Source organism: Salvelinus alpinus, chromosome 15, assembly GCF_045679555.1.
Source record: "Salvelinus alpinus chromosome 15, SLU_Salpinus.1, whole genome shotgun sequence".
Lineage (NCBI taxonomy): Eukaryota > Metazoa > Chordata > Actinopteri > Salmoniformes > Salmonidae > Salvelinus > Salvelinus alpinus.
In genome coordinates this window covers 41,791,971-41,804,951 of record NC_092100.1, presented here as the reverse complement: position 1 = coordinate 41,804,951, position 12,981 = coordinate 41,791,971, and the positions used below count along the sequence as shown (strand labels likewise).

Sequence of the window (12,981 nt, the reverse complement as noted above, 5' to 3'; positions counted from 1 at the left end):
CCCTCACGTTGAGCAAGACAAATTAGCTGATTGTGGACTACAGGAAATTGCGAGCCGAACAGGTCCCATTAAACATCGACTGGGCTGTAGTGTAGCTGTTTGAGAGTTTCAAGTTCCTTGGTTTTCACATCACCATCAAAATATCATTGTCCAACCACATGAAGACAGTCGTGAAGACGGAACGACAACACCTTTTCCCAGGAGACTGAAAAGATTTGGCATGTGTCCCCAGATCCTCAAACATTCTATAGCTGCACATTTGAGAGCATCCTGACCGGTTGTAATAATGCCTGGTATGGCAACTGCTAGGCATCTGACCTTAAGACGCTACAGAGGGTAGTGCGTACGGCCCAGTACATCACTGGGGCCAAGCTTCCTGTCATCCAGGAATTATATACCAGACTGTGTCAGAGGAAGGCCCAAAAAATTGTCAAACACTCCAGTCACCGAAGTCGTAGACGGTTCTCTCTGCTACTGCACGGCAAGTGCTACCGGAGCGTCAAGCCTCAGACCAAAAGGTTCCTTAACAGCTTCTACCCCCAAGTCGTAAGACTGCTGAACAATTAATCAAATGGCCACCCAGATTATTTACATTGACACTGCTGCTACTGGCTGTTTATTATCTATGCATAGTCACTTTACCCCTACCTACAGTTGGGGGTATGTATTGAAATGGACTGGTGATTTCCTATCGGACTAAGGATTATTTAAAGCATGGCAGAGGTTGTCCATTGAGATCTATATTTAGTACAGTTGAAGTCAGAAGTTTACATACACTTAGGTTGGAGTCATTAAAACTCATTTTTCAACCACTCCACAAATTTCTTGTTAACAAACTATAGTTTTGGCAAGCCGGTTAGGACATCTATTTTTTGTGCATGACACAAGTAATTTTTCCAACAATTGTTTACAGACAGATTATTTCACTTATAATTCACTGTATCACAATTCCAGTGGTTCAGAAGTTTACATACACTAAGTTGACTGTGCCTTTAAACAGCTTGAAAAATTCCAGAAAATGATGTCATGGCTTTAGAAGCTTCTGATAGGCTAATTGACATCATTTGAGTCAGTTGCAGGTATACCTGTGGATGTATTTCAAGGCCTACCTTCAAACTCAGTGCCTCTTTGCTTGACATCATGGGAAAATCAAAAGAAATCAGCCAAGACCTCAGGAAAAAAAATTGTAGACCTCCACAAGTCTGGTTCATCCTTGGGAGCAATTTCCATATGCCTGAAGGCGGTACGCGGTCCGCGTTCATCTGTACAAACAATAGTGCGCAAGTATAAACACCATGGAACCACGCAGCCATCATACCAGAACAACAGCAAAGGACCTTGTGAAGATTCTGGAGGAAACAGGTACAAAGTATCTATATCCACAGTAAAACGAGTCCTATATCGACATAACCTGAAAGGCCGCTCAGCAAGGAAGAAGCCACTGCTCCAAAACTGCCATAAAAAAGCCAGACTACGATTTGCAACTGCACATGGGGACAAAGATTGTACTTTTTGGAGAAATGTCCTCTGGTCTGATGAAACAAAAATAGAGCTGTTGGCCATAATGACCATCGTTATGTTTGGAGGAAAAAGGGGGAGGCTTGCAAGCCGAAGAACACCATCCCAACCGTGAAGCACGGGGGTGGCAGCATCATGTTGTGAAGGTGCTTTGATGCAGGAGGGACTGGTGCACTTCACAAAAAAGATGGCATAATGAGGCAGGAAAATTATGTGGATATATTGAAGCAACATCTCAAGACATCATTCAGGAAGTTAAAGCTTAGTCGCAAATGGTTTTTCCAAATGGACAATGACCCATTGGGACGATGACCCAATGACAACTTCCAAAGTTGGGGCAAAATGGCTTAAGTACAACAAAGTCAAGGTATTGGAGTGGCCGTCACAAAGCCCTGACCTCAATCCCATAGAACATTTGTGGGCAGAACTGAAAAAGCGTGTGCTAGTAAGGAGGCCTACAAACCGGACTCAGTTACACCAGCTCTGTCAGGAGGAACGGGCCAAAATTCACCCAACTTGTGGAAGGCTACCCGAAACGTTTGACCCAAGTTGAACAATTTAAAGGCAATGCTACCAAATACTAATTGAGTGTATGTAAACTTCTGACCCACTGGGAATGTGATGAAAGAAATAAAGCTGAAATAAATCCTTCTCTCTGCTATTATTCTGACATTTCACATTCTTAAATAAAGTGGTGAACCTAACTGGCCTAAAACAGGGAATTTTTATTAGGATTAAATGTCAGGAATTGTGAAAAACTGAGTTTAAATGTATTTGGCTAAGGTGTATGTAAACTTCCAACTTCAACTGTACATGTGCAAATTACCTCGACTAACCTGTACCCCCGCACATTGACTCTGTACAGGTACTCCCTGTACATAGCCTCGTTGTTGTTATTGTGTTACTTTTTAAATTATTTAAAAAAACTTTATTTAGTAAATATTTTATTGAACTGCATTGTTGGCTAAGGGCTTGTAACTAAGCATTTCACGGTAAGGTCTACACATGTTGTATTCCGGGCATGTGACAAATAACATTTGATTTGAAAAGTCCTTACAAATTAAATTCTTACGTACTCCTCTTTAAATGTACGTATTTCTCCAAGGCTCAGTTGTCCTGAGTCTGCACAGAACTGCCAGGACCTAGGATCAATGGAGACACTCAAGTTTCTGAATCCTGTATCTCTTTACACATTCATGAAAATAGTCATGGCCTCCAAACCTTCAAGTTGCATACTGGACCCTATTCCAACTACTGAAAGAGCAACTTCCTGTGCTTGAACCTTCTTTGTTGAATATAATAAATGGCTCCCTATCCTCCGGGTGTGTACCAAACTCATTAAAAGTGGCAGTAATAAAGCCTCTCTTGAAAAAGCCAAACCTTGACCCGGAAATGTAAAAAACTATCGGCCTATATCGAACCTCCCATTCCTCTAAATATGTTTAGAAAAATCTGTTGCACAGCAACTCATTGCTTTCTTGAAAACAAATAATGTATATGAAACATTTCAGTCTGGTTTTAGACTCCATCATAGCACTGAGTCTGCACTCGTGAATGTGGTAAATTACCTTTTAATGGCATCAGACTAAGGCTCTGCATCTGTCCTCGTGCTCCTAGACCTTAATGCTGCATTTGACACCATCGATCACTACATTCTTTTGGAGAGAATGGGAATCCTAATTGGTCTACATGGACAAGTTCTTGCCTGGTTTAGTTCTTATCTGTCAGAAATATATCAGTTTGTCTCTGTGGATGGTTTGTCCTCTGACATATCAATTGTACATTTCGGTGTTCCTCAAGGTTCCGTTTCAGGACCACTATTGTTTTCACTATATATTCTACCTCTTAGTGACGTCATTCAGAAGCACAATGTCAAATTTCACTGCTATGCAGACGACAGACAGCTGTAAATTTCAATGAAACATGGAAGCTTGTGTTTCAGACATAAGGAAGTGGATGGTGGCATATGTTACTTTCAATTTTGGACAAAACAGAGATGCTAGTTCTAGGTCCCAAGAAACAAAGAGATCTGCTGTTGGATTTGACAATTAATCTTGATGGTTGTACAGTCATCTCAAATAAAACTGTGAAGGACCTCGCTGTTACTCTGGACCCTGCTCTCTTTTTTGACAAACATATTAAGAATATTTAGAGGACAGCTTTTTAAAATTGTTGTAACATTGCAAAAATGAAAAACTGTTTGTCCAAAAATGATGCAGAAAAGCTAATCCATGTTTTTATCACTTCCAGATTAGACTACTGCAATGCTCTACTCTCCAGCTACCCGGATAAAGCACTGAATAAACTTCAGTTAGAGCTAAACACGGCTGCTAGAATCTTGACTAGAACCGAAAGATTTGATCATATTACTCCAGTGCTTGCCTCTCCACTCCGGCTTCCTGTTATGTTAGGACTGGTATCAAGGTTTTCCTGCTAACCTACAAAGCAGTACATGAGCTTGCTCCTACCTATCTCCCCGATTTGGTCCCGCCATACATACCTACACGTACGCTAAGGTCACAAGACGCAGGCCTCCTTATTGTCCCTAGAATTTATAAGCAAACAGCTGGAGGCAGGGTTATCCTATAGAGCCCAATTTTTATGGAATGGTCTTTCTATCCATGTGAGACTCGGTATTTTCTGAAGACTCATCTCCTCAGTAGGTCATATGATTAAGTGTAGTCTGGCCCAGGGGTGCGAAGGTGAACAGCAAGGCACTGGAGCAATGAACCACCCTTGCTGTCTATGCCTGGCCAGCCCCTCTCTCCACTGGGATTCTCTGCCTCTGACCCTATTAAAGGGGCTGTGCAACTGGCTTACTAGTGCTCTTCCATGCCGTCCCTAGGAGGGGTGCGTCACTTGTCGTGGAAATTCATACTGAGAGAGACTGCCATTTCTTCAAACAATCATCTTTATTTCAAATTGCTTAATTAATGCAATAATGAGGCTGGTCGACCCCACACGCTTGAGTGTTGGACCGAGTAACCTAACCTTTACACAAATGCAGAGTACTATATATAGCTGACACTAAAATCGCTTTGTCATGGTTGGTTCAGCCCCTCTCATGCAGACCAAGAGGAATCATAAGCCAGTCTGGGTTCATCCGGTCGTTATCTGCAAAGGGTTGTTGTCTTAACCCCACCCTGGCTTAGTTTCCCAGTTGCAAGGATGATTTTGAGACAATGAGGGATTGTTCTACTCCTAAGCTATCTCTAGTAAAACACATTCTTGTCTACAGTATGTAATGCAGTCTTGAACTCATTTGTCAGCTCTAGCCATCTCTAGTGACCATACGCCCAGATTAGCTGCAGGGAACTAGAGTGGAGACCATAAAAACACAGACACTAGTAGGACAGAAATGTCTTACTACGAGTGGGTTGAGTCACTGACCTGATCTTCCTGTCCGTTTTTGAGCCCCCTTGGACTTGTTTCGGTGGAGGAGATCCTCGTGGGCTATACTCAGCTTTGTCTCAGGGTAGTAAGTTGGTGGTCTGTTGATATACCTATAGTGGTGTGGGGGCTGTGGGGTTATATTCTGCCTGGTTGGCCCTGTCCGTGGGTTCAACTGTTCTGCCTGCGGGTATGGAACCCTGACCTGTTCACCGGACATGCTACCTTGTCCCAGACCTGCTGTTTTCGACTCTCTCTCTCTCTACCGCACATGCTATCTCGACCTCTGAATGCTCGACTACGAAAAGCTAACTGACATTTACACCTGAGGTACTGACCTGTTGCACCCTCTACAACCACTGTGATTATTATTTGACCCTGCTGGTCATCTATGAACGTTTGAATATCTTGAAGAACAATCTTAATGACCATGTACTCTTATAATCTCCACCTGGCAAAGCCAGAAGAGGACTGGCCACCCCTCAGAGCCTGGTTCCTCACTAGGTTTCTTCCTAGGGTTCCTGCCTTTCTAGGGAGTTTTTCCTAGCCACCGTGCTTCCACATATCCAATGCTTGCTGTTTGGGGTTTTAGGCTGGGTTTCTGCATAGCACGTTGTGACATCTGCTGATGTAAAAAGGGCTTTATAAATACATTTGATTGATTGATTGATTGATTGATAATGGCACAGCATTTCATAAACGTTATTGTGGGAAAGTTGATATGTTTCAGTTTTCTGCCATATGACTGGTTTCACATTTGTCTCCAGTGATCAAAAGATAAAATAGATCTAAAAAAGTAATTTATATTCACAATCCCCTTATGCAAATTAATTACTCAACAGTTTGTATTAATTTGTAAATTACAGTGCATTGAGAATGGTATTATTTCTATCAGGAAAAATAAAGTAGATGCTTTTCCACTTGGGACCGGTAGATTTGCTAGAACTTATTAATGGTTTCCTCGCGCGTAAAGGTGGTGGAATTAAAAGGCTCTGCATGGTCAAACTGACTTCTGCATTGGCCGTGCAGCATTTATGGTGATATGGCCTCTGCAGAAGTCAGGGCATTCATACTTCTTGCGCTTCACAGAGCAGTGCAGAGCTGTTGGGCAGAGATTTTGTCAAGGAAGTGAGTTTGTGTTTATATAGGACTTCCTGCCCCCACCTACCGTCAACCAATCATGTCAATGCGGCGCTATATGGAGCCCTCCGCGTTGTTACAAAAATTGGGAGGTGCATGGCGATAAAGTACCAAGCTCAATTTGGCCTTTGCATGCCTCCAGTGGCTCCACAATTGTGTCACACCTTCCATACGGAGCTTTCGGACACATTTTCGGTTTCAAGCATACAGTGCATTGGGAAAGTATTCAGACCCCTTGACTTTTTCCACATTTTGTTACATTATATCCATATTCTAAAATGTATTAAATAGTTAATCTACTCACAATACCCCAGAATGACAAAGCAAAAAAAGGTTTTTAGAAAATGTTGCTAATTTAGAAATAAAAAATAATAAATGAAATATCACATTTACATAACTATTCCGACCCTTTACTCAGGACTTTGTTGAAGCACCTTTGGCAGTGATTACAGCCTCGAGAATTCTTGGGTATGACGCTACAAGCTTGGCATACCTGTATTTGGGGAGTTTCTCCCATTCTTCTCTGCAGATTTTCTCAAGCTATGTCAGGTTGGATGGGGAGCATCACCGCACAGCTATTTTCAGGTCTCTCCAGAGATGTTCGATTGGGTTCAAGTCCCGGCCCTGGCTGGACCACTCAATGACATTGAGACTTGTTCCAAATCCACTCCTGCGTTGTCTTGGCTTAGGGTCGTTGTACTTTTGGAAGGTGAACCTTTGCCCCATTCCGAGGCCCTGAGCACTCTGGAGCAGATTTTTTATCAAGGATCTCTCTGTACTTTGCTCCGTTCATCTTCCCCTCGATCCTGACTAGTCTCTCAGTCCCTGCTGCTGAAAAACATCCCCACAGCATGATGCTCCCACCAGCATGCTTCACCGTAGGGATTGTCCCAGGTTTCCTCCAGACATGACGCTTGGCATTCAGGCCAAAGAGTTCAATCTTGGTTTCATCAGACCAGAGAATCTTGTTCCTCATGGCCTGAGAGTCCTTTAGGTGCCTTTTGGCAAACTCCAAGTGGACTGTCATGTGCCTTTTATTGAGGAGTGGCTTTAGTCTGGCCACTCTACCATAAAGGCCTGATTGGTAGAGTGCTGCAGAGATGCTTGTCCTTCTGGAAGGTTCTCTCATCTCCACAGAGGAACTCTGGAGCTCTGTCAGAGTGACCATTGGGTTCTTCGTCACCTCCCTGACCAAGGCCCTTCTCCCACCATTGCTCAGTTTGGCCGGGCAGCCAGCTCTAGGAAGAGTCTTGGTGGTTCCAAACTTCTTCTATTTAAGAATGATGGAGGCCACTGTGTTCTTGGGGACCTTCAATTCTGCAGAAATGTTTTGGTACTCTTCTTTAGATCTGTGCCTCGACACAATCCTGTCTCTGATCTCTATGGACAATTCCTTCAACCTCATGGCTTGGTTTTTGATTTGACATGCATTGTCAACTGTGGGACCTTATATAAACTGGTGTGTGTCTTTCCAAATCATGTCCAATCAATTGAATTTGCCACAGGTGCACTCCAATCAAGTTGTAGAAACATCTTAAGGATGATCAATGGAAACAGGATGCACCTGAGCTCAATTTTGAGTCTCATAGCAAAGGGTCTGAATACTTTTGTCAATAAGTTATGTTTATTTTTTTATACATTTCCAAACATTTCTTAAAACCTGTTTTTGCTTTGTCATTAATGGGGTATTGTGTGCAGATTGATGATTGTTATTTTTTAATATCACTTTTAGAATAAGGCTTTAACGTAACAAAATGTGGGAAAAGGGAAGGGGTCTGAATACTTTCCGAATGTACTGTAAATGGGCTTTTAATTGGCTTAAAGTGACGGTCAGAATACGTTGTATCTTTAGACACACCTCCACCACACTTTCATTTATTTGCGCTCCACCTCAAACGGTTAGTGGGTGAATAGCATGCTATTCTCATACTAAAGTTCAAAGTCAGAATAAGCATAGAGAAAAAGTGCATAAAAAGGCAATGATGTTCTATAGGGAGTAAGTTATGTGGTCTTGCCATATCTTGTCAATTAGAGCTTACTTAACCCTCTGCATAGTTTCACTTTGAGGTGGGTTATTCCATGAATTGAGGCCCTTTAGTATCCCTTTCATATTTTAAGAAGAAATTGTTCACCAATATTGGATTTTAAAAGCCTGATATTTTAAATTAAGTGTCCTTTAATATAGACCACATAAAAAATATGCACTCTCTCTGACTTCTCAGAGGATTTTATCCCACTTAAAACCAAACCTTCTCCAGGTTTTCACCATCCTTGTAAAGCCCTAGTTACTTTGTTGCTTTGAGAACATTATTCCTGATGATTGTTAATTATTTCATGTGATTAGTGATTCATTTTAAGGGGGGGGGGGGGGGGAAACCTATCCATAAATTTAAGGTCAACCCTCTCTTTTAATTTGGTGAAGCTATTCCTTTTTAAATCTTTTTTTTCAAAATAAACATTGAACATCTAATAGTCAAATCATATTGTAAAAGCAAGTGAACTGGTTCTACTCTTTTTGGCCACTTTCTAGTGCAAAACTGAGTGGGTCGAGCGTAACACCTCAACAATGTTACCCATAGACAGGCTAGAAATGTTTTAACAATTACATTTTTTTATGCTTTTGTATAGCTTGCATTTAATTGACCTTCCCTGTTGCACACAACAACCGTCCATTCCCCCTGTCATGAGGGGATTTATGGGCGATTTAAGATTAAATCATCAACCCAGTTACTTAATTTGGTACCTAAAAGGCACTTACTTTACTATAGTCTGCTTTTTATTTAACATAAAAAACGTGTTTTTTATTAAGTTGAATGTGCTGGTCATGACAGAATGAAAATTAGGTGAATGTTTTATTCCCCACAAAGTTACACAAAAAGGGACTCTTGTGAAACTACCCAAGTGAGCTATATCAGGTGTTGTCTTTGTTGAAATCCGACTTTCAGATTTTTTTTTGCTGTACTCATTTTCCACTGGAAATCACTAAAGATTTGGACAATATAATTTTCTCATGTTTGTGCTAAATGCTTGTTGTTTTTTTGTCTCTGTTGTTTATTCTCTTGCAGTGTGGCTTGTCTGGCTTTGTTCTTTTATCTTTTGCAATTGGCAACACATCTTTGTCCGCATCCTCCGAGGCCCACTCAGACTGTGATTTCAGTTTACACCTTGACCAAACTGGCTCCGTGCATGCATCCTCCATCATGCACATGTTGATTTTGTCTATTCCCACCAGATGCATTCATGACACGCCGGTTAAAATAGCAAAACCAACTGTGAACCAACTGTAATGAAACAGCAGGGAGCAGGTCTCGAACCCTCGACCTTCTAGCCCGAGGTCCGGCGCGCTATCGACTGTGCCGCAAAAGCATGCTCGTGCGGCAGAGTCGATTTCCGCGCTTATAAACCCAGGGTCGTTACACTACTCCCTCCTTTCAAAGAGCGCGTCCTCGCGCTAGCTTGCGACTCTACGTCTTACAGGAACGCGCTCACCGGCCAAGCACACGCACTGTCGTGGATGCGAGGTCCGATCACTTCCGACACCAATGTAATGACCTGACTAGATCATAAATGAACAATTGTCCAGACAGAGGCTTGAGTTTGCGAATTGACGGTTTATTAAACCAACTTTACACAGGCTACTGTTTGGGCCGTAGCACACGCCAAATAGATGACAGATAACCCACAAGCCAATCGTGACCTTCTCTTGTGAAGCCCAGACGTAAGAGAGAGAGAACAAAGGCTGAACCTGGTCTTAACTTCCAATGCTCCACCCCCCTGCCCAACCCCCCTCCACGCCACTCCGCCAACCACCAGGATGCCCGGCATCAGAACATTCCAGGCATTCCCGTGATTGGCAGATAGCAGGTTGATTGACATGTCGGAGCCCGCGAACACTGGGTACTGGTCAGTACAACACAACCACCTCCTAGCCTAACACATAACACACAGCTGTCTGTGCGGGTCGCTACACAACTATATTAATTTGGGGACAGGTCAAAACACAGATGAACCATTAATGGACATTTCTAGCTTGCTGTTGCTAGGTAATTTGTCTTGTTAGATAATCATTGGGTTGTTATTTTACCTGAAATGCAATTGGTCCTTTTTTAGCTGGATCGTTGTAGAATTTTGACCCATTTTGTGTCATATACAATCGTGTTTTTTCTAATCTGACATTTAATCCACAGATAAAGGGGAAACCTATAATGTTTTTAGTTAGTTCCCTTTTATTAATCTCTCATCTTTCGTATATTTCTTCTTCTTCTGAGGATTCTATATGGCAGTTGGCAACCAACTTTAAGTTGCATTACCGCCACCAAATGGACTGGAGTGTGGGCCTTGTTCATCTTTCAATCACCTATGTGGGTTAGTATTCTCCTAAAAAACAATGAGTAGATGGGAGAGGCTGACTTTCAGCGTGTCAAGCGTCTGAAATAGCACATGGCCACTCAACGTAGCCGGTTTAGTTAATGAAAAATGTATTTGTGTTTCACTATAGAGTAGCAGGCAGCACTCTAAACACTGACCAAAACACTTCTACTTATGTAGAGGCTCGCTCAATAGCCTCGTAGCTCTCTCTGAGGAGAACGGTGGAAGAGTTTGTTTCCTCTCCCTCTGAAGCCTTCAAATCCTGCTCCGCTAGCGGGCTGCTCCCTCTACCTTTATGGTTGTCAAGATAATTTCCCTCTTCCACCTCTGTGTCTCTCTTTCCGGCTGCCGCTAGAGAACCAGGAAGTAAAGAGAGAAGGGGGGAGAAAAGAAATACCCAGCAGCTGAGGAAAACAAGGAAGTGAATGCAGCCAGAGCTTCAGCTGTGAAGTGAAAGTAGGGCAGGCTAGAGCACAACAGACCAGGGCAGTTGGCATAAGGAAGTGCTAGCTAGCTAGCTAACGTCAACACTGGCTGTGCTCTCCCCAGCAGAGAGTAAAACGAAGAGCGACAGAAAGAGAACGAGACTGCAGACCCTGCCTCACAGAAATACCAGCAGTGAGTACCCATTTCAACTGAGCTGCACACTGGTAGGCCCCACAGGGGAAAAGTGAGTGTGTGAATGAGTCAGAGAACTGGATATAGCAGAGGGGAGAAGAGGGGGATTTTTTTTGCAGCGTAGCCCGGTTTGTGCTGGTTGTTTGTGTCAGGAAGGAGAGAGAATACTCGAGCAGTGTTCAGGAGGGATAGGCCCCAACATAGAGAGAAGGAGAACTTTAGAGAAAGCAAAAGAGCGGGTTTGAATTTAGTTTAGGCCCTGCTGTGTATAATCGTAAATATTACTACGGACCTACAGTACCAGCCTTTGTCTCATAAACTATTAATGTGTTCCAAAATGCATACTTGTGTTCTATCTAGAGCGTATAGCGAGTACGTAAGCCAACTGTCATTTTTCAAGTGCGACTCCAAACATAAGAACGCAAAAAGGCAAGTATGTACTTAGTTTACCGGAAGTTCTATAAGCGAAAAGTCTGAAAACAAAGCACGCATGGGAGCATATTTTTTTCGTTAGCCGGGGAGGATATCCCATAACACCTTGCGACACAGTGAAACTTTTGAATTAACGGGGTCTGAGGTCCCTGCTTGGAAGAAAATGTTCCAGAGGAATAAGGAATAACTTTGTAAAATGTAAGTATTAGGTTTATTGATTCACCATATTTTGTTAAAATGTTGAACGAATTACTTTCATATAAATGTTTTATTCAAATGTTGAGTCACTGCGGCGACTGGTTTGGAGCCAAGACATTTTAACATCTGATTAAAAAAAAACAGCAGGAAATGCAGCTAACGGTGTTCTGTTCAATCTAGGCTTGCTAGCCAGGCAAGTTATTTGTGCATTCTTAAATGATCAGTAAAAATGCATGCATGTAGTATGTTTACCTAACGCTAGCTAACTTTCTTCTTGTCACTTTCCCCTCCCCTCTTGTTTCACCATTGCATATAATGAAATTAACGTTTTAAAACTTAAAACGTGATCAAGCCTATGAATATGAAAAACCATTGCACATTAACAAAGCTAGTTGTGGTTCTCAGCAGCTTCAACCAGCATTTTACATTTGAGCAGTGAGGTTAGTTTACCCTCCCTTGGCTTTATGTTTCTGCTCTGTTTTCCTCAGGTTGACGCACATCCCACCCCATCACCCAGACAGATGTGAAGAACTTGAGAACCTTCTGTCCACCAGGAAAATCACCCTATCACAGGAGTTTAGTCAGGAACTTAATCAGCAGTGTGCAATGTCACTATGTTAGCCGTGGATCCACCCTGTATTCTCCATCATGCAAACATGTCAGCTCATTGTACCATATGAAGCTCATTCTAAAATACAGATGTGGATGATTTCTGCCCCAGGGTACTGTACTGTGTGCACATTTTATTACTGCCCAGCAAACACCATGTTCAACTATTTGTCTACAATTTAGACCACAATTAGTTGAATGAGGTGTTGGTGAAAGGTTGGAACAAAAACCTATAAACTCCTGTCCTGTGTATTAAAAAACTTGTGGCTGTTGTGAAGAAATGTGCCCTCATGTCCTGAACAAGCTTTTGAATGTTAATCTCCTTGATGTCTCTCTTGGGGTTGATTAAAGGTTTATGCTACTGAGCCATTTACTTTTTGTTGGTATTTATTTTATTTCTTATTGTTACTTTGTTGAGAATGAACCTGCACGTAAACATTTCTTTGGACCATGTGTATCCTGTTGTATTCATACTGTAGACAGATACAGGAAAACAACAGGGTTAATATTTTATAAGAAATAACCGGTGTTGATGTCTCCACACAATTCTGGTTTTGAGGCATGGGCATCTGGGGACTGCAGTTCATCTGTCTAATCCCCTGCAAGGAGAGAGAAAGGCATGAATAATACTTGGTGTATTCATTTAATATATATTCCTGTTTGATATGTATGCATATAATTCAATTGGACATGTTCTCCTTTATAATA

General features: G+C 42.1%; 1 protein-coding gene and 1 long non-coding RNA gene across 7 annotated transcripts in view; both read left to right on the top strand.

Moving 5' to 3' along the window:
* Positions 1-12,981, top strand: part of LOC139540101 (tripartite motif-containing protein 44-like) — a 92,092-nt gene that overhangs the window by 14,790 nt on the left and 64,321 nt on the right. The window contains exon 1 of one of the 6 annotated variants that reach the window (XM_071343668.1): positions 10,770-11,034. The exons of 2 other annotated variants lie outside the window; for them this stretch is intronic. The gene's annotated coding sequence lies outside the window, so the exon portion shown is untranslated. Of the gene's footprint in view, positions 1-10,769; positions 11,067-12,981 lie in introns of those variants that run through there. 3 more of the 6 variants (XM_071343671.1, XM_071343670.1, XM_071343669.1) reach the window with 3 other exon arrangements.
* LOC139540103 (uncharacterized) lies at positions 11,033-12,646 on the top strand. The gene is made up of 2 exons (XR_011668082.1): positions 11,033-11,664; positions 12,153-12,646. It is a non-coding gene; the product is annotated as an uncharacterized lncRNA (long non-coding RNA).